General features: G+C 43.7%; 1 protein-coding gene and 1 long non-coding RNA gene across 7 annotated transcripts in view; one reads left to right on the top strand and one right to left on the bottom strand.

Moving 5' to 3' along the window:
* LOC134285220 (uncharacterized) overlaps positions 1-21,128 on the bottom strand; it is a 250,024-nt gene that overhangs the window by 55,273 nt on the left and 173,623 nt on the right. The gene's annotated exons all lie outside the window — the stretch shown is intronic.
* Positions 1-21,128, top strand: part of LOC109412957 (irregular chiasm C-roughest protein) — a 581,003-nt gene that overhangs the window by 395,546 nt on the left and 164,329 nt on the right. For 4 of the 6 annotated variants that reach the window (XM_062845619.1, XM_062845615.1, XM_062845616.1 and 1 more), the window contains one exon: positions 17,395-17,461. The exons of the other annotated variants lie outside the window; for them this stretch is intronic. The gene's annotated coding sequence lies outside the window, so the exon portion shown is untranslated. The remainder of the gene's footprint in view (positions 1-17,394; positions 17,462-21,128) is intronic. 6 annotated transcript variants of the gene reach the window in all.

The following is a 21,128-nucleotide window of genomic DNA, read 5'->3' as shown; positions in this document are numbered from 1 at the left end:
AAACATACAAAATTTGTGATTGAATCCCAATCAATCCCTGAAATGATATGGTTATTCATACCCAAAAACTTAAAAAATATTGTCACACTATTCAAGTCTTCCTAACTTTCACAACGAACTCATAAAGGAAGCTCATAAAATAAAGACAATAAATACTAATATTGTAGCACATAAAACTTCAACTTTGAAAAAATCCACAAGACTGAATTTCCCACCAAATGACTTGAAAATTTGGGGTTTTCTTAGTTGAAGTATCTATAATGGGAAAAAAATATTAGAAAAATAAAATATTGAAGTCGATTTTTGAGGTTTTGTCCGGCTTCCGGCCACTGTGCATTGGTTCACCAGTCCTCCCAATTGCGAGGTGACACATTTGCGTGAATACTGTACGGTTACATGGATCGCATCGCTTACCAAAGTGAATCCTTGATGTATGCAACTATCAACCCCTCCCTACTAACAAAACTCCTACCCGTGACAACTGTGGAGAGTCCAGTAGTACATACAACCTCTAGTAGCAAGTGTTGTTGAACTAACATTCCTTCCCTTCTCCGGTAGACCGTAAGGACGTGGCCAGTGCCGTTATTGACCCACGAAACGTGTACATGGAGGATGGTGGCAAATCCCAAGTTCCAAGCCTATTGATTCTCTGTGCAATTTCACTAGCTCAGGTCAATCACGGAGTAGCAACTACGACGTGTACGGTCACCAATGCTCATGCTCATGCTCATGCTCGCCCTCAGTATTCTCGCATTCTTTGATTATAAATGAATCCAAAAATGCAAAAAGGGTCCCTTAGAGCCGCTGTCCGTTTACTGCCACTGAAGTACCCGCCCATCCCGGATCCCGGTGGTTACCTATGTGTGCAAGCAGGGAGGCCACCCACGGATTGGCACAGGGCCTTATAGGACCTGAACTCAGAGCCAGGATCAGCGATTCTTCAGGATTCTTCAACTGAGCCAGTTAATTTCCTAAGATGTGTACAGATCGGGAACGTACTCTAAGGCCTTTCCAAGGTCTTATAAGACAGAAGGCAGCTCCGACATTAGCCCATCCATCGTTTCAGGTAAGTGTCACCCGGCCATACTAAGAGGATAGAATGCCGTCGCCACCAGCACACCTCTATTCCTTGATCGTCGAAGAGTGTACCATCTCGTTGATCAGTTCCAAATTGACAAAATATGTTATTAAAATGTTATGCCTTGATAATTCAATAATAAAAAAAAAAGATATAAAAACAGGGTATGTTATTTCGTAGTTATTAATATGATATTCTCCTCTGCTCGCGAACCGCTACAAAGTATTGCACAAGAATGTAGAGATCAAAGATGAACGTCTGTTCTCTGTGGAATAATGTCAGCGATACGTTTTCGGGAAATTCAATACGGTTTGCATCATTACAAGCACTTCCACTTACTCTGGAATGCTTTAAAAACGACTAATTCAAACCCTTTAAACACAGCCACTTAGAGTTACCAACCCTATGCCACAGTTCTTCACCAGCAAGTATGACATCATTGTCGTATTAAAGTTAATGGCACAATTTAAGCTATCTTTATTCCATCGGCCAACCCATCACGGCACTGACTGGAGGCATTCGGAAGGAAGGCTCCGATAGTGCCCGGATGGTAATTATTCTGCCCTCAACCATTCGTCTCGGCCCGCTCGCTCCAGCTGTTTCAGCACGCCACCCGTGTCTCATTACTCAATTTGTCGCAAATTTCTTCCTATTCTATATTGCACACAATCCCGGTTCGGTTTCAGAGCCATATTGAAAGATACGGCTGTCTGGCTGAAGAGTGGAAGCATTTCCTCGTTCGCTTGGCCCCGACGAGGATGATACCGGAGTGATTCCGCCTGAAAGATAAAGCACCCTCCGTGCTTCGAGCCGAGGCATTTCGGGGGAGAGTATATAGCCGTGCATAAAATTTAATCTGATGAAACGTGTGTTATTTTAATTGATTTCTGTAATGGAAATGGAGCATCGATGCTATTAGTTGGCTCGGTATCGGTGTTCGGCATGGTTCCACACTGCAGCAGAAGTCGCGGCCACTGCCGTCGGGGTTATTTTGGACGAAACAGTGCAGCAGTGGTTCATGGTAATGTGACCGTAAAGCAGTGGCTACCGGAGGTGTTTCGGAATGGGTGGATGCGTAAAGCCCACATAAGGTTAATTCTGGCACGGAACCATCCGCCTGTGGGAGTCGACACATGGACGGTGCAGAGCATAGAGAGAAACTAAAACCGAAAAGGCCGCAGCCCCACAGTTTTAGTTTAGATAAGTGGTCAGTCTTGATTCCAGAATCATTTGCAAAATTAATTTATTGCTGTGTAAACTAGCCCACGGGAACCAAATGTTGGTAGACCAAAATGAACTCACATGTACCGGGGAGTTAATATGAGTAATTGCATTGAAACCAAATACTTTCCAAAACATTTATTTCCTTAATACATTTCTTTTTTGGGTAAGGTTTAGATGATCAATAAACATTTGGTTTGGATCCAAAAGCTTCATTGCCTTTGATCGTTCCAAAATACATAGATTCAAGCATGTGGATATGGTTTGTAAAATGTTAGACGTCTGTCGGACAAAATTCAACATTCAGAGTAGCCAATTATATCCTAATCTTTGCCTCTTTCACTCGCTTACTTGTGGAACAACTTTGTTCTGATTCGAAGCCAATATCCCTTTGTATGACCGTTCTGGAGTGGCATAAACCCCGAACGGAATCAAGTACGGCAAACCTCAAAATGAGCATCCAAGAGGCCTCATCATCTATTTAGGGCATCATTTCGAACAATATCGTTATCGTGTCACCGAAGGCGACAAGAGGAACAGCTGAAGCGTCTCTCTCTCTCTGTTGGCCACAAAATGGAACCAACTAGGCAGCCACTCGAGCAACCCTTCTGCTGCCACCACAACAGTTGTATGCGGAACCCATTGTCGCGCCCAGAGAACGACGTTTTGTTCCTCTGTCAGCTCATGGTTGCTGATGGCCACAATCGCCTCTCATCGTGTATTCCTACCGACCAATCCAACGCAACACTACTCAGCAGTTACTAAACACACTCACACTCTTCAGCAGCAATGAGCCATTCTTGTTGCTCGGATTCGTAACAAACCGATACGACGGCAATCGAGGGCTGTTGAACCAGATTCAGAAAGGCAATAGGGAACGGGAAGTGGGTAGGAACAAGTTGTTGGGATGCAGAATTGCCCTATTGCCTAAAAGCCTTTCCAAATATAGAAACCATGGCGGCACAACATTTCGAATCTTGACGTTTTGTGTGCAACTCTTTGACTCTCGACTTAACCCACATAAACGAGGCTAGGAATAAAGCTCCCAATCGGAAGTCAAGCTACTACGGCTGGATTCAGACGATTGTATGGCTCTCATTGCCAATCATTCTTTTTTGTGACGTGTCATCTCAGCTGGGGCAGAGCATTCTCCTGAGTTGAATTTTGTGTTAGCATTTGAAATGTTTACAACTGTATGTTTTCTTCACCAGATGACCATTTTTGCAGCTGTATTCCCATGAAGCATTTGCGTAGATACTACAGAAGCGTATATAAGCTTGCTACTTACTAATTACTTTCAGTCCTGAGCACCAACGGTGGTACAGAAGGCCGAATTGAAAGATCTCCATCCTGGGCGATTGCCAGGTATCGGTGGTCAAACTTCTGTCGACTTGATAGATTTCGCAGCCTCAACACTGCGCCGCCATGAGCCTCTGGGCCTGCCTCTGCTGCGATGTACTGCTGGGTTTCAATCTAACGCTTGCTTGCAGATTTCGTTTCGCACCTGCGTGGCCGACCCACTCCCGAATTTCTGTCGCTATCGGCTTTTGATGACATCGGCGATGGAGCTCCACGACATCAACAATGTACGATACCGGCGACCGCCACGGTACAACCTAGAGCGATTGAAGCAATCGCATGACGCCCCAGCATACGCGCAGAATCTCGAGGCCGCGTTGCCAGACGAGGGCGAGCTCGATGAGGCACCTCTAGAGGACTGCTGGAGTACACTGAAAGCAGCCATCAACGACGCAGCCGAGAGCACCATCGGGTACGAGGAACAGAATCGACGGAACGAATGGTTCGACGAAGAGTGCAGAACGGTTTTGGAGGAGAAGAATGCAGCCAGGGCGGTAATGCTGCAGCAAGGGACTCGACAGAACGTGGAACGTTATAAACAGCAGACCCGCCTCTTTCGGGAGAAAAAGCGCCGCCTGGAAGAAGCGGAGTGTGAAGAAATGGAACTGCTGTGCCGTTCCCAAGAACCACGGAAGTTCTATCAGAAGCTCAACGCATCCCGCAACGGCTTCGTGCCGCGAGCCGAAATATGCAGGGATAAAGACGGAGGCCTCTTGACGGACGGACGTGAGGTGATCGAAAGGTGGAAGCAGCACATCGATTAGCACCTGAACGGCGTAGAGAACGTAGGCACGGGAGCCCACAGCAACGGAGGAAATGACGACGCCAGTGCAGCGGAGGACGGAAATGAACCAACTGCCTCGCTGAGGGAAGTTAAGGATGCCATTCACCAACTCAAAACCAACAAAGCAGCTGGTAAGGATGGTATCGCAGCTGAACTCATCAAGATGGGCCCAGAAAAGTTGGCCACCTGTCTGCATCGGCTGATAGTCAGGATCTGGGAAACCAGAAAACCAGAACAGCTACCGGAGGAGTGGAAGGAAGGGGTAATCTGTCCCATTTGGAATGCGAGGACTTCAGGGCGGTCACTATTTTGAATGCTGCCTACAAAATGCTATCCCAGATCATCTTCCGTCGTCTGTCACCTAAAACAAACGAGTTCGTGGGAAGTTATCAAGCCGGCTTCATCGACGGCCGATTGACAACGGACCAAATCTTTACCGTACGGCAAATCCTCCAGAAATGCCGTGAATACCAGGTCCCAAAGCATCACCTGTCCATCGACTTCAAAGCGGCATACGACAGTATCGACCGCGCAGATCTATGGAGAATCATGGACGAAAACGGCTTTCCTGGGAAGCTGACTAGACTGATTAAAGCAACGATGGACGGTGTGCAAAACTGCGTAAGGGTTTCGGGAGAACTATCCAGTTCATTCGAATTTCGCCGGGGACTGCGACAAGGTGATGGACTCTCATGCCTACTCTTCAACATCGCTCTGGAAGGTGTGATGCGACGAGTCGGGCTCAACAGCCGGGGAACGATTTTCACGAAATTCGGCCAATTTGTGTGCTTTGCGGACGACATGGACATTATCGCTAGAACATTTGGAACGGTGGCAGAACTGTACACCCGCCTGAAACGCGAAGCAGCAAAGGTCGGACTGGTGGTGAATGCTTCAAAAACAAAGTACATGCTGGTAGGCGGAACCGAAAACGACCGGATCCGTCTGGGTAGTGATGTTACGATAGACAGGGATACTTTCGAGGTGGTGGAGGAATTCGTCTACCTCGGATCCTTACTGACGGCTGACAACAACGTGAGCTGTGAAATTCGGAGGCGCATCATCAGCGGAAGTCGGGCCTACTACGGGCTCCAGAAGAAACTGCGGTCGAAAAAAATTCACCCACGCACCAAATGCACCATGTACAAAACGCTAATAAGACCGGTGATCCTCTACGGGCACGGGACATGGACCATGCTCGAAGAGGACCTGCAAGCACTCGGAGTTTTCGAGCGACGCGTGCTAAGGACGATCTTCGGCGGTGTGGAGGAGAACGGTGTGTGGCGGAGAAGAATGAACCACGAGCTCGCTGCACTTTACGGCGAACCCAGCATCCAGAAGGTGGCCAAAGCCGGAAGGATACGGTGGGCAGGACATGTTGCAAGAAAATTTCCATTTTTAGCGTGACGTACTAAAGGCGCCGTCCACAAATTACGTAACGCTCTAGGGGGAGGGGGGGAGTATAACCGAGCGTTACGGTTCATACAAAAATTTTAGGATTTTCATACAAAAAAGCATTGCGGAGGGGGGAGGGGGGGGGGGCTGGTAAAAAAAATGCCGATTTTAGCGTTACGTAATTAATGGATGCTGCCAAATGGATGCCCCCTCGCAAGCGCGTGTTATGTGGATTGATGGGGCTGTGAAGCGAGATCGATGGAACGGCGGCCTGATTTAGATTTCTACTGCCAAATTGGGTACACCGTGAAGAAACGATTCAGTCAACCAGTGATCGTATAAGATGTTGAATACGATGTTAAAGATGGAGGCGATATGCGTACATTTTACATGCGCCTAAATGGAGGCGTAATAGTTGTCCGACACTCGACATCTCCACCACGTTGCATGCGGCCTATGAAGCTGTCTCCCACCGAAGACGTCCCCGCCTGAAAGCCTGCTGATATTTCACCCGCCGATCGTCTGTTAGCCCTTCGCCGGCATTGCGGTGCACGACACCTTCGGATTAGCCGGTTGTTTGCTAACCCCTCGCCGCCGCCGCGGTGCACGCCGCTACCGACCGAACCAACACCTTCGACCTCGCCGATAACTAACTAGCCCCTCACCACCGGGACGGTGCACGTCCGGCCTCTCTCACGCCGCTACTGCTGGACACAGCAATCTCTTTTCGTGCCTTGGATGCGGTTCAAAAACTAATCCTAATATCCTAGCGTGCTAAATAAATCCGAGAACGTCCTCGTAGGCCGTACGTCTCACACGACCTTGGGACTCGAGGACACAAAAGTAATCTTTGCAGACAATGTGGAATTCTTAAGGGTTTTGGTCACCGTTGAGTTGTATATTTAGGGATTGTTGATTTTGTTCGGTGATTGCAACACACTAAAACACGATTTATAACGTTTCGGCCTACTGACTTTCAGCCATCATCAGATCTAAAATATATTTTCAAATAGTTACAATCTTAAAATTCATCTTACAATTTTCTTCACCCACTTGTATAAATCGATGTTCTTGCCACCAGTGTGGCTTTACTACTAAACCCCCCTTTTCACACATCTATCCATCTTCGTGTTGGTTCGGTTGCGTCACTCGGTTCGGTCTGCTCGTATGTGTTGAGAGTGTTCGTATTTTACCCACTAGACCGTTGTACGCTGAGTCGATCCCTCCACATTCGCGCTGCATGTTAACAATTTTGTCGTCACCGAGTAGCTTAATGTGGAAGGCCTCCGCAATGGTTCTGCTTGCCTGGTTGTCGATCCTTTCCAGAATTTCCGTGTTTGCGAAATCGAAGTTGTGTCCTTCATCTAGGTGGTGTGTTAACATGCAGCGCGAATGTGGAGGGATCGACTCAGCGTACAACGGTCTAGTGGGTAAAATACGAACACTCTCAACACATACGAGCAGACCGAACCGAGTGACGCAACCGAACCAACACGAAGATGGATAGATGTGTGAAAAGGGGGGTTTAGTAGTAAAGCCACACTGGTGGCAAGAACATCGATTTATACAAGTGGGTGAAGAAAATTGTAAGATGAATTTTAAGATTGTAACTATTTGAAAATATATTTTAGATCTGATGATGGCTGAAAGTCAGTAGGCCGAAACGTTATAAATCGTGTTTTAGTGTGTTGCAATCACCGAACAAAATCAACAATCCCTAAATAGACAATGTGGAAGTGAATGAGTGAAAGTGTTTGATCTGTATCAGGAAATCCGCTAACATCAGACACCCTACGGCCCAAAAGTACCCGGTCTTCAAGAAAGCTTCAGCTGGTAAATCACAATTCAGGTAAGGCAACTAAACCCGAACCACTACTGTGACGCAGCCCAGCAAGCTGATATGTCACGCAGTTACTGAGAGGGACGGATATTGCCCCCATTGCCACATCACTAAAAACGGGGTTGCGGATGGGTCCAAAATGGTGGCAATATAGACGACAGGGAATGGCTGATGGTGCCAACATCTCACGAGGGCTTTGCGATCGCTAAGGTGAACAGGGTCTTCTGCTGTAGCTATCAAACAAGTCCTCGGCAGTCGACAGAGCAGCTTGCGTAAATGCTGGACCATATGACGGCCAGGGCCGGATCTAAGAGACACATTTTAGGGGCCCCACAAGAAAACCGTTTTTGGTTGCTAACAATAACTTTATTTTGCATATTGCTCAAGTTATGTTCAAAAATAAAGAAAAAAGTTTTTGCACATTTCTCCGAGAGGCCCCCACATCCACTCGGGCCCCGGCCCTCCACAATCCTTAATTCGGGCCTGATGACGGCGCAATTGACAGGAAGATGACCGACGGTAATACCCCCGTTGGTTTGAACGATAGCTCATGCAAACCAACGGGGTCCATTTTTAATTTGAACTTCTAGTAACCCTGTGAGCATCGAAATACCCACTGATGGTAACCCTTTTTGCTGTTTTGTTTTGTTTCTGCGTTCCGTTTCACTCCGTTCCATGAGCATAATGACGTTTGAACCACTTTTAGTTTGAACGATGTGCAGATTAGAGGGGGTCAATTTAAAAAGTGTTCAAATTAGAACCTGAATTTGTTGCAACATTCTACCCAATGCAACATACGTTTGTCTCAACTTGAACAGAATAGGACAAAGATCGGGCACCACGAGTTTAGAGATTTTAAAGACTTGCATTGTGATTTTCGAGCGGTAATTTCGAGTCGCTAAACACTGCAACGCTGCTGAAGATGTATCATCAAAAAGTTTCGATTTTGGGTTAGTAATAAATGATTATTCACGACTTGAAAAAAAAAAACGCAACAAGTTCAGCTTCCGTTTTGTCTGAAACAAAAAATTTGGAGATCATGTAAATATCTGTTACCAGTTTGGATAAAGAGTAATCGCTGCGTCTTCTTTGTTGCTGGTTTTGTGCCTGTTTTGTTTGACGATTCTCTTCACTGCCTCAACGTGAGTAACATACACTCAATTTAAGACTCCAAGCTAAATATGAGTTTGCTATCAGTAGGTAGCGGTGCTCTTGTGTGCATGCCTGACGTCCCGGTAGAGGTTGGAATGTGATAGGGGTTGAAAGTTTTATATAGATCAGAGAGACCTTAAATTTCAAATCCCTTGGAAAGGGGGTTGAGTTTCCCGCAAACTGGCTGCTTAGCATCTATAAGCGAAGTATACAATTAAGCTTCTCGACGATGGAGCTTCTCGTTAGAGATTCAAATTTGAGGCCACCATGCACGAATTATATACCGCGGGCATCTATTGATGAAGACCTGCAGCCGTTGAGTGTTCTCCACAGATACACACCAATATTCTCTGGCGTATAGCAGCACAGATTTCACGTTCGAGTTGAAAATTCGAATTTTTATTTATTTATTTATTTATTTGTCTTCATTCATGTAACGTAAGATTTACAATCTTTTTTAATGTTACAATTTGTATATATCAGCAGGATGTGCATGTTAGAGTTTGTCGACTAATTCAATCATTTAATTATTAAATTTACCTAATTGCTGTGTTCATTTATGTTTAGTGCGTGTTATTCAACTCCAAGAGTAGATCCCGTTTAAAGCTCGAAACATTATTAGCAGATTTTAGATTTGGTGGCAGAGAATTCCAACTAACTATACCCCTAACAAACAGTGACCGATTATAATAAGAAGATTGATTGAAAGGAACAAGAAGGCTTCTTGTTCTGGTGTTTCTGCATAGATTCAGCTTTGAAAACAGATAGCTAGGATTTCCAGATGAAAGTATTTTATAAATATGACAGCAGGATCTAAATTTGAAAAACTGGTCGAAAGGACAACAAATAAGCTGTTTTTGAAAGTGTGTGACACTTCCATATCTTGGAATGTTGAAGATATACCTGATACAGGAGTTTAGTGCAACTCGTAACTTATTCACACAGTTGACAGAGGCGTTCAGAAAAACAAAGTCACAATAAATAAGGTGTGGATAAATAAGCGATTTGAACAATTTGATTTTGGTTTGGCAGTTAAGATGTTTGGTCGTAAGCGAGAGTTGTTTTAATATACCATAGATTTTTCCTACTTGAGCATTTATTTGAGGTTCCCAATCTAATCTGGCATTGAATATGACACCTAGATTGTTAACTTGTTCCACAAAAATGATTCTTTCGTTATTCATAAAGAGTTCTGGTGCATCAAAAGTTTGTCGCAGTCGATTTATCAGTACCGCTTTAGTTTTGGCCATATTTATAGGAAGCAAATTAACTTGAGACCACTGGAAAATCTGCTGTAGATCATAATTGATTAACCTCGAAATTTCTGTCATGCTTATCCTTGTATCGGTGCAAAAATAAATTTGTACGTCATCAGCAAACATATGCACTGTGCAGAATTTCACTGCGGATGGAAGATCGTTAATAAATAACGAAAAAAGTAGAGGTCCAATGATAGATCCTTGTGGGACGCCTGAATCGATTGACCGGAAGGAAGAAAAGACACCATTGTGAAAAACGGTTTGGTATCGGTCTGCGAGATAAGTTTCTATCAGATTTACAGCAGCCCTTGAGAAACCGAACATAAGCCCTAGCTTGTTCAATAGTTTTTTGTGCGAAACTCGATCAAAAGCTTTGGCAAAATCTATGAGCAGAAGAATTGCTATCCCTTTTTTATCAATTGTTGATGCAATGTCATCGTGTACCTTCATTAGTGCTGTCTCAGTACTGTGGTTTTGCCGAAAACCTGACTGACACGGGCTTAAAAAATTGTTTCGGCTAATATGATCGGAGATTTGAGAAGAAACTATTTTTTCAAATGCCTTAGAGAGTGAGCTCAAGAGGCTGATAGGTCTTAGATTCGCAATAGTAGTTAAGCGAGGCTTCTTTTTTATTGGAATGACTTTAACGTATTTCCAAGCTTGAGGAAATTTAGATGTTGTGAGGATCGTATTGAACAAATGTTTGTACAACGGAAGAGCCAACGGAAGCATTTTTTTGAAAAAGTCTATGGGTAGGTTGTCAAAACCACTAGCATTCGATTTAACAGAAAACAGCGCATTTACAATTTCAAATTCTTCTACACAACGAAAGCTAAATTCACCGTATATTGAGTTGGTACGTGCATTCGCGTCTGATGAGTAGTTTTCCGAAAAGAAGTCGTTAATTTCATCAGCTGTTGATTCGCAGTCCACAGAGAATTGTTTTTTATTAGCTACTCCTATACTTTTAATGTTCTTCCACAGTTTCTTACTAGGGACATTGCTATTTATACGGAGATTATCGTAGTTCTTTTTAGCATTCCTAATCAACGTAGTCACCCTGTTCCTAAGATGCTTGAACAAAACATTATCAGCTTGTACACGTCTGGTTTTCCATTTTCTATAGGCTAAATCTCTTTCAATGATGGCCTTTTCTATTTCTGAATTATACCACGGATTTTTTCTATATTTATAGAATTTTAATGGAAAATACGGGATGCTAACATAAGGCTGAATTTCAAAAGGCTGAATGCACAAAAGGCTGAACACGAAAGGCTGAAAGTAACATAAGGCTGAATTTCAAAAGGCTGAATGCACAAAAGGCTGAAATTGTAAAAATGCAGGAAATGAGTTATAGTACTTCTTCTTTTTTTTTTTTTCTGGCGTAACGTCCCAACTGAGACAAAGCCTGCTTTCAGCTTAAATGCGCATTTCAACATTTATTAATTAAGAGCCTTCTCTGCCAATGACCACTTTGCATTTGTATATCGTGTGACAGGCAGGAAGATACTTTATGCCCGCGGTTGTCAAGGAATTTTCCATTACAAAAAGTTTCTGGCCCGAGGGAGAATCGAACCCGTCACCCTCAGCATGACTACCCGTTCGTTAACCAGATCGGCTACATATATGAGTTCTAGTCATAGAATGTGCTTAGTGAAGAGGCTAATGATGCATACCAACTAACACAAAAAATGACTGATGGTATTTCAATTGGAGATTTTTCCTTCCTTGAGCATGAGCTATTCTTTCGAGTCATGCTGTTATGGAGATTGGTTGCCATTACAGCTGCCAACAATGTGATCAGAGATTTTTCCTTCTTTTAAATATATGCTATTCCATGGAGAAATACTGCCATAGTTGTGTAGGCGATCAATAATGCATATTTTAGCGCGGAAAAACAGTTCTAACGCTTTCCGATTTCGGAAGCATGTTCGTCCAATGAACCATCAACCAATGAGCGGTAGTGTGCGTCAAATGTCAAACTCAATCAAAACCAATGCAAGTATCAGGGCTGAGTGGTCGGCCAACTAGCAAATTTTTATAAAGACCATTATATCAGTGTACGATATGAATAATTAGAGTGTTATGTCTGTTTGTCTGTGATGTTAGTGTTGCCTTTAGGCTCGTATGACTGCCTTTAGGCTCGCCGTTTGAAAACTAGTCGAATCATTATTTCAGCCTTATGTTATTTCAGCCTTTTGACATTTTCAGCCTTTTGTGATTCAGCCTTTCGTAATTCAGCCTTTTGTTATTTCAGCCTTTCGTTTTTCAGCCTTTTGTACGTAACCCGAAAATACGCATCATGTAAGAATTGGAAGTGTTGATTTAAGATATCTATCAAAGTGTCAGAGTCACTACAAGAAAAGAAGTAATCCCAGTTTATGTTATTGAAGGCCTCTGATAATCCTTGGCAGTCGAAGTTTTTATAATCACGGATAAAATAACCTTGTTCTTTGTCATTAGAGGAAACATCGAGTACCGCAAGAATCATATCATGTCTAGAAATACCAGGCATTGATACCTGATTAACCCTAATAACAGTATCAGGAGAATCTATGATAAAAAGATCAAGTAAGGAACTACCTGTGGTATGAAAGAAAGTGGGTTCGTGGTTCAAGCAAACGTACGATAAATTGGAAAGAGTACCTATAAACCTGTTGGTTCTGGAAGAAACTTTATTCAAATCAGTATTAAAATCACCTGTTATCAAAGTCAAGTCGTATTTCATTTTGAATTCTTCAAGATGTTCGAATATCAAGTTACTGCAGTCGTTATCAGGTGGATTGTAGTATACACCGAGGAAAAATCTATCATTGTTGTCAGCAACCTCAAGTAGTAAATATTCAGTAATTTGACCCGTTGTAAAATGATCGAATGCAGATTTTTTCAATAGTTTCAAGCCTAGATTATTCCTAAAATATACGCATAGCCCACCACCATGCCGATTTCTATCGTTGCGGATTATATTGAAACCTTCGATATGAATCATTGAATCGTTAATGGTATCACTGAACCATGTTTCAGACATACAGATAATATCAGCCTTACTGTTGAAAAATATCGATTTCAGTTCTTCAAATTTTGAAAATCCACGAGCACAAAGACTTTGTACATTTATGTGACACACATTTAACTTATCTGTCCTGAAAACTGAATTCATCACCGCTTTAGAAATAGTGCTGCTTGAAGGGGTATCATCATTTGCAATACTAGCCATAACCATGCAGAGAGCAAATACCGAGCCAAAAACAAATTTTGGTGCGTCGATTAATCTTGTTTTTCCATACATTTCTTAAATTTAGAAAAAAAACAGCCCTCGTCTTCTTGATCCGTGCACCTATATCGATCCTGGTACCGCCATCGGCTGCCATTTGGCTACCAAGATATTAAAAGCTTTCAACATTCTCCACTGATTGGCCAGCTACCGTGAAGCTGGAAGGGTTGACCGTGTTTACATCCAACGATTTGGTATTGCTGACGTTGATGGTAAGACCTGCCGCCGAGAAGCGATTGGCAAGATCATCGAGCTTGCTGTGTATATCAGAGCGCCGGTGAGCTGGGAGAGCAACGTCATCAGCCAGTTCGAAGTCATTTAGGTGCTCAATGGTAATGAGCTGCCACAGCAACCCACGATTTGGTTCACGGTCAATCGCACCTACCAGGATCTCGTCGATTACGATGAGGAACAGTAGCGATGATAGTCTCACTCCAGCAACGACCCGGATAGGATCGGACAAACATCGTTGTGCAGTACTCTGCACGAAAATGCCCTGTACTGTGCTTCAATGAGGCCGATGTTTTCCTCAGGGAAACCCTTGCGCCTGAGAGCTTCCCACATGTGTACGTGATTGAGACGGTCGAAAGCTTTTTCGAAATCAATGAACACCAGGTAGAGAGACTCTTGAAATTCATTGATTTGCTCCAGAATGATACGGAGCGTGACAATATGGTCCACACAGGATCGACCGGCACGGAATCCTGCTTGCTGAAGTCGGAGAGTTGCGTTAATCTTCACCTGTATCCGGTTAAGGATCACTTTGCAGAGGGCAGCCAATTAATCGTCCCATAATAAATTAAAAATTTTCCATAAATAATTCGAAAATTGCCAATAAATAAATAGGGGCGGAAGCAATAATAAACTATAAAAGTTCCATAAAGAATTCAAAAAGCGCATAAATAAATCAAAACTTCCCATAAATAATTGATTTTCGAGCAATAAAAAATGTCAGAATTTCCACAAATAAATCAACAATTGCAATAAAAAACTATATTTTTTCCAACAAAAAATTTCGAACATACTACATCTTAGAACTATGATAGAAAAACTGAAACTATTGTGCAAATTAACAGACAATCGCTTGCTGTCCGAACTCGCTAACGCTCGTCGGACTTAAAAGAAGGATAACATCTCTGTTCGCATTATACCGGGCAAATTCTTGGATCTGTGGATTGCCTAGAACCGAATCGACGCAGTTACGGCGCATCGGCTTTCGGAAGCTTCGGCGGCCTTCTGCCGCCTCAGTTCCTCAATCCTCTATGCGGCTTCGCCGCATGGCTCAACCGGTACTGTTACTTGCCCATTATTTCGTATTTATTGCTTAATTTTCAATTGCTTTTTTGATGTTTTTCAATTGGGAATTTTTAAATTATTTATGGAAAAATCAGATTTATTTATGGAAAATTTAAACTTTTTTGTTGGAAAAAATATAGTTTTTTATTGCAATTGTTGATTTATTTGTGGAAATTCTGACATTTTTTATTGCTCGAAAATCAATTATTTATGGGAAGTTTTGAATTATTAATGCACTTTTTGATTTGTTTATGGAAATTTTATAGTTTATTATTGCTCTCACCCCCACTTTTTTATTGGCAATTTCTGATTTTGTTATAAAAAATGATCACTTTTTTATGAGTCGTTTATATTTTAGCCCTTTGCAGAGGACTTTGAGAACGATACACAGTAACATGATGCCCCGCCAATTATTTTTTTGGGTACCTTTACTAAGATGCCTTGCGTCCAGTCGGCCGAAAATGTCGCGGTTTCCTATATGTTGCAGAATAATGGATGCAGTAGTTGTACGGATACTACGGGGTCAGCATTGAGTATCTCAGCTGATATGCGATCGACCCCGGGGCCCTGTTCGATTGTATGCTACGGATGGCATTTTAACTTGCGATGGTTTAGTATCACCACCTCCGTTTTGTGGTGTGCGAGTGCCAACTGTCCCAATCTCATCCAGTCCTCCTTTATACCAATTGCGTGCGTTGTAAGTTCCACTTCCTCTATCGACTCGCCGTATACCACGAGAGTAATATAATTGGCAAATCCGACCAGCTTTACGCCCGGTGGAAGTTTGAGCCACAATGCGCCATCAATACTCTACGTTCCATAGTACTGGGCCCAGGATGAACCCGCGGTGATGATGTAGCTCATCTTGCCTTCCTCGGTGTCATAGATTAGCGCCAACTTCTGCAAGTAGCTCTCCAGTATCCGGAATAGGCTAATCGGGACTCCTAGGTGGTGTATGGCGCACACGATGGTGACCCAGCTGACGCTGTTGAATGCATTCGGGGCCGGGTCACAACGTCCGAGGCCATACAGTCCCGGACATTAAGTCGCGTTTTTTTGCGAAAAAGCGTCCAAAAGTTTGGATGCGTCATAATATCCTATGTGCCTTCTTTCCTTGGACTTCGTGGCGTATCTGCAAGTTCGGACGTTATGCCCCGGAAAAATGCGCCATAAAGTCCTGGGACTTTATGGCCTCGGACGTTATGATACTGCGCCAATGCATTCTTTACGTCCAGCGTGACGACCGCGCAATAGCGGATTCCTGTATGCTTCTTTTGGAGCGCTATCCCTGCCGTTTTGTTTACAGCCCTAATAGCGTTCACCGTCGATCGAACCTTCCGGAGGTAGAGCTGGTTATCCAAGAGGCCGAGGAGCCAAAAGTCATCGGCCTTGACAGAATGATCCTTTCCAACAGTTTTCCGGCGGTGGTGTGTAGATGGTAGATAGGTCCGTATGCCGACGGAGCGCTAGATGGCTTCCCGGGTTCGGGTAGAACCAATCTTTGCCTTTTTCACCTCTCCGGAAATTCGCGTCTGTCTAGGCACATCTGTATAGCCATTTTGAACATATCAGGGCTAGCCTTGATGACCGTTTTGATGGCTACTGTCGGGATACTAGCGCGCTAAATAAATCCGAGAACGTCCACGTAGGCCGCACGTCACACACGACCATGGGACTCGAGTACACAAAAGAGGCCTTTTGTACCCACCTCGCTGGCTGCCGTTGGTTGACCCAGCAGTCTGAGGCTTAGTGCGATTCCCGCTCTGGGTCTTGATACACACATCCTCGAGTTGCGGTAACAATACTTACTGAGAAGGTCGGAGATTGCCCCCATTGCCCTTGCCGAGTGCTCACTAAAAACGGGGTTGCGGATGGGTCCAAAATGGTGGCAATATAGACGACAGGGAGTGGTGCCAACATCTCACGAGGGCTTTGTGATCGCTAAGGTGAACAGGGTCTTCTGCTGTAGCTGTCATGCAGCTCCTCGGCGGTCGACAGAGCAGCTTGCGTAAATGCTGGACTGTATGACGGCGCTGTTGACAGGTCGACGGTAATAGCTCGTAGATGGAAAACATCATGCTTCAACGTGAGTAACATACACTCAATTTAAGACTCCAAGCTATGAGTTTGTTATCAGTACATAGCGGGGTTCTTGCGTGCATGCCTGACGTCCCGGTAGAGGTTGGAGTTGTGATAGGAGTTGAAAGTTTCATACTGATCAGAGAGATCGTAGATTTCACATCCTTGGGAAAGGGGGTTGAGTTTCTCGCAAACTGGCTCCTTAGCATCTTTAAGCGAGCTATAGGATTAAGCTTAAGGTTTTCAAAAAATTCTACGAAATTTCAGTTCGAAAAAAATGGGTACCGGTAACCCTAGAATTGTTCAATTTGTTTTCATGATTTTGGAAATAAAGATACTTTAGGCGCTGTCCATAAACTACGTAGACTTTTTTCGGCCATCTCAGACCCCCCCTCTCGTAGACTTTTGTTCATACAAAATTTACGAAACTTGTATGGAGCGTAGACTTTGGCCAGACCCTTCCGTCCCCCCTAAGAGTCTACGTAGTTTATGGACAGACCCTTACTAGAAATAATACTCGATCAATTGTGTCGATTATTGATTATCCCTTCTAGATAACCGCCATTTGTTCAACTGGGAAAGACTCTACCCGATTTCCACACAACCAAGTTTGCCTACTAACCACAAAGTATGTTTTAATTTTCTTCTCTTCGCCAGACGTTCAACAGTTGCCGCAGAAAGGACGACGGTTTCGTTCGATTGAACCGAACCATCAGACAGAAAGGTAAACATTTGCTCTAACTCTTGGTTAGCTCTCTAGACCTAAAAGTGTGCCAGAAGTTCTCCTTTTTTTCTGTTCCCATATATGGATCACTATTTTTCAACAGCCTCTTCCAACTCTCCGGAGCGAGAAGAAGCAAGTAGAATTCGTCCTCAAATAGCTTGTTAATGGTTATTTTCCAGCCATTTTCGAAGGTTTTCGGTAACCATATGAGAAGCAAAAGTGAACCTCGTCCTTTGATTGTGGTGTGAGCCGACAGAAAAGAAAAACAAATGCGTCTTCTGGATTCCGAATTCTGGAAACGGGAAGATAGGTCCTGGCCTGCTCTATGCGTATGTGTGTGAGGACGCCTTTGAACCGGTGGTGATGTTTGATACCTACCAATGAATGGGGTTTAGTGCAGCGGTTATCCTTTCGATGATGTCCTACTTTATTTTCGTTCTGACAGTGAATGAATATGGACCTTTGCTATGATGACAACTGGTTCTGTTCAGGGTGCGCTAGAAGAATCAATAATTCTCTGTCGGAAGGCTTTCGGCTTTAGGGGGCGCAGGTATCTGGGATCTATCAAGCACTACAAGCACTGCAACTCAGAACTCTATTCTCTTTTTAAGGATAACATTTCTTTGATGAGTGAATTGTTTATTTATTACAATAAAATATTATTTTATATAACTAAAAAGAGTTTATATATTTGTAGATCAAGTTGAAATTGTAGTCATGAAAATAAGCTTCTGAGTAGACTAAAGGCAAATTGCAAGCTACACTCACTTGATTCTCTCAAAAATAATGCAAGTTTGGGTTAATCACGAGGTAATAAATACCTATGTTCATTAGTGTGGCTCAAAGCTTTAGTTTCACACCTGAAATTTGTAGTTTACATTTGATTGCTATATTTAGTTTTCTTTACCGGGCCTGATCAAAAATAGTTTTTCGAGTGAGTAAATAGCTTTACAGTACAAATTGATGTTCGAATAGTGATATTTAGCTATTGCCAGCTTCACAAGATCTATATTTGGGAAGTGCTGTTTAAAAACCACAATGATTGATGAGATTCGCCTGAAACGAATACCATTTATGTGTACGTAGAAGCTTTTAGAAGCTTTAGTTTCCCTAACAAAAGCTTCTGGGAAAGGGTTGAAACACGTTCCAGTGAGAGGAAGACCACTCTGGTTTAGGTCTCATGATTTCATGTTTATTCTAAACATAGCAAAAGCGTACACACCAGACAATCACACACATGTGACCCCGAAGACCGGAGGGAAGAAAAGGATAAAAACTTCCCTTTTATGTTGACCTGTCCTACATAGATCCAAAGGTATAGTCAAATGACGGAGATGTGCCCCACATTCATCCGGTGCCTCGAGGTGAAGCAAAAGTAGACGACGGACTATAATTCAAACAATCACTTGCTACCATTCCAGGCCTTTAACAGATTATAGGACTGAATCTCAGAATCTGTTTAGCAAAGTAGCGATGATTAGGGCTATCTGGTTTGAAACAGATGTGTGCTGGTATTGGCACGCATCACTACGTAATGAGTATGGGAAATGTAAGAAATCCTCAAGGCTCAAGCAATGGCTACCTGACTCTAAACGCTTACAATCGTGTAAGCTTGAGATTAAATGCACAACGAAACTACTGTCAATCCTGACTTATGGTTGCTAGTTCTGATAATAGCTGGAAGCAAAAGTAAATCTTTAGTTAACTTTCATCCATCCAATCCTTCAAATAAGCACAAAAACGAATTACTATTCGTTTAAAAAAACTCAGTTTAATCCGCCTAATGATGGAAGAGCCTTTCTCATTATATTGTGAAGTACAATCAGCACTTCAGCAACACGTAATGGGCAAAATAATATACTTCAGATAGTCATGCTACTATTGAAGCACTTTCTTCGGCCAACATATGGGTCGAAATTAGTTATCGCTTGTCGAACTAAAATCGAGGAACTGAATTCAGCAGCCAAGTTCACCTTGTATGGATACCTGACTGACGATTCTTCCATCGCTGTAAATGAATTGGCTGATAAGTTTATTGATACTGTGTCAACTATTCCAGAATCAAAGTGTTGGGTAAAGCTTCATATTGACTCCTGGGTTACCATTCAGCACAAACTACACTGGAATAGTTGGGAGCCATGTCGTCAAACAAAATTATATTGTAACTACTGAGCCATTGAACTATCTACCAAATTTTTCCGGCTGTTCGAGCCCGTATGAAGTTGATCATCAATATTAACTTCTTTTCTCGATCAGCTTATATACAGGGGATGGCCAAAATGTTTGGGATAGGCAACTTTTTTTCTCACACAAAAAAAATCAACATGCTGTAACCTTTCATAGAGTGCAACAAAAAATCTCAAATTTTGACTGTTTGTCAACCTATTAATAATAACAATAATGTTTCGAAAAGTTAGAACCGTTCGGGTAAAACACTATCAGAGATAGTTTCGGCTTTGCAGTCTTGTTTTAGTGGAACAAACTATTTAATTTTGTCCGACGTTTGGACACCGGGTTCGGCGTCTATTTTTTTTCCTTCTAAACCATAGGGGGATAAATCTGCTCATCAGACACCCTAACAGGAAGGTTAGGGTAGTGTGGGGATGAGGCCGTCTTCTACAATGCCGGTAGAAGCCAGGACTACTCTCTCCTCGACCCACTAAAACACATTCCTATGGTCGCCAAACCCTACGTCTCTCTGGAACCACCAAGAAGGTATTGCTTCAAAGAGGGGCTAGTGCATATCGCACCCTCAAGGTTAGCTGCCGTAGCCTAGCAGCAACGAACATCGATGACTCGCTCTGGAGAGTCCATCACGATAGCCTGCTGGCGCTTAGCCAGTTTCCCGAGTGGTCCTCGCCACTCCCTTTGTCCTCGGAAGGCGGGCAGGGTCAACCCCGCCCGCGCCCTACTGCTGAGCGGACATCAAGAACTGATGCCCACGTGCAACCCGATCTGACCTGCCCGCAAAGGAAGGGTATCACTACCCTTCAGGCCCTATCAGATGCACCCGTAGGTTGCAGACAGCAGGATCTCACCTACCCCGACCCTTGCCGGGGACCCCTTTCCAACCGCGGGCTCAGATCCAACCCAGTAGACCGACGCCACGACAGCACCGCTACCGAGACTTCCTCTCCGCGGCCACTTAATCGCTGTAAGGGTCGATCTCGACCGCAGGGCACCGGTATGACCTACGAAGCCGACTTCGAACCCCTGGACCACCTCTTGTACTGCATCTGGACTAGCCATTCTCCGAGTCCACGCGCCACCTCCTCTGTAGCTCCCAGACGATATGGGTGATAGCCGTTGAAACGGCATTCCAGCTAATCTCATCCCTACACATTCTCTGGACCAAGTTGTGGCAAGCATGCGGTCACGCATTGTGCGAAAACGCGGGCACACGAACAAAACGTGTTCCGCCGTTTCCTCTAAACCATTGCACACTGGGCATTCGGGAGAATCCGCATGCCCGAAACGGTGAAGATACTGTCGGAAGCAACCATGACCTGTAAGGACCTGTGTCAGGTGGAATGGCGCCTATTAATCCAACTATCTACCCTCGGTATCAACCTATGGGTCCACCTTCCTTTGGTGGAACTGTCCCACGCGCGCTGCCATTTGACCATAGAGGCCATCCTGACAGTCTTGCGTATGCCTCTTGTGCCGC

Source organism: Aedes albopictus, chromosome 1 (genome assembly GCF_035046485.1).
Source record: "Aedes albopictus strain Foshan chromosome 1, AalbF5, whole genome shotgun sequence".
Lineage (NCBI taxonomy): Eukaryota > Metazoa > Arthropoda > Insecta > Diptera > Culicidae > Aedes > Aedes albopictus.
This window is presented reverse-complemented; position numbering and strand designations above follow the sequence as displayed.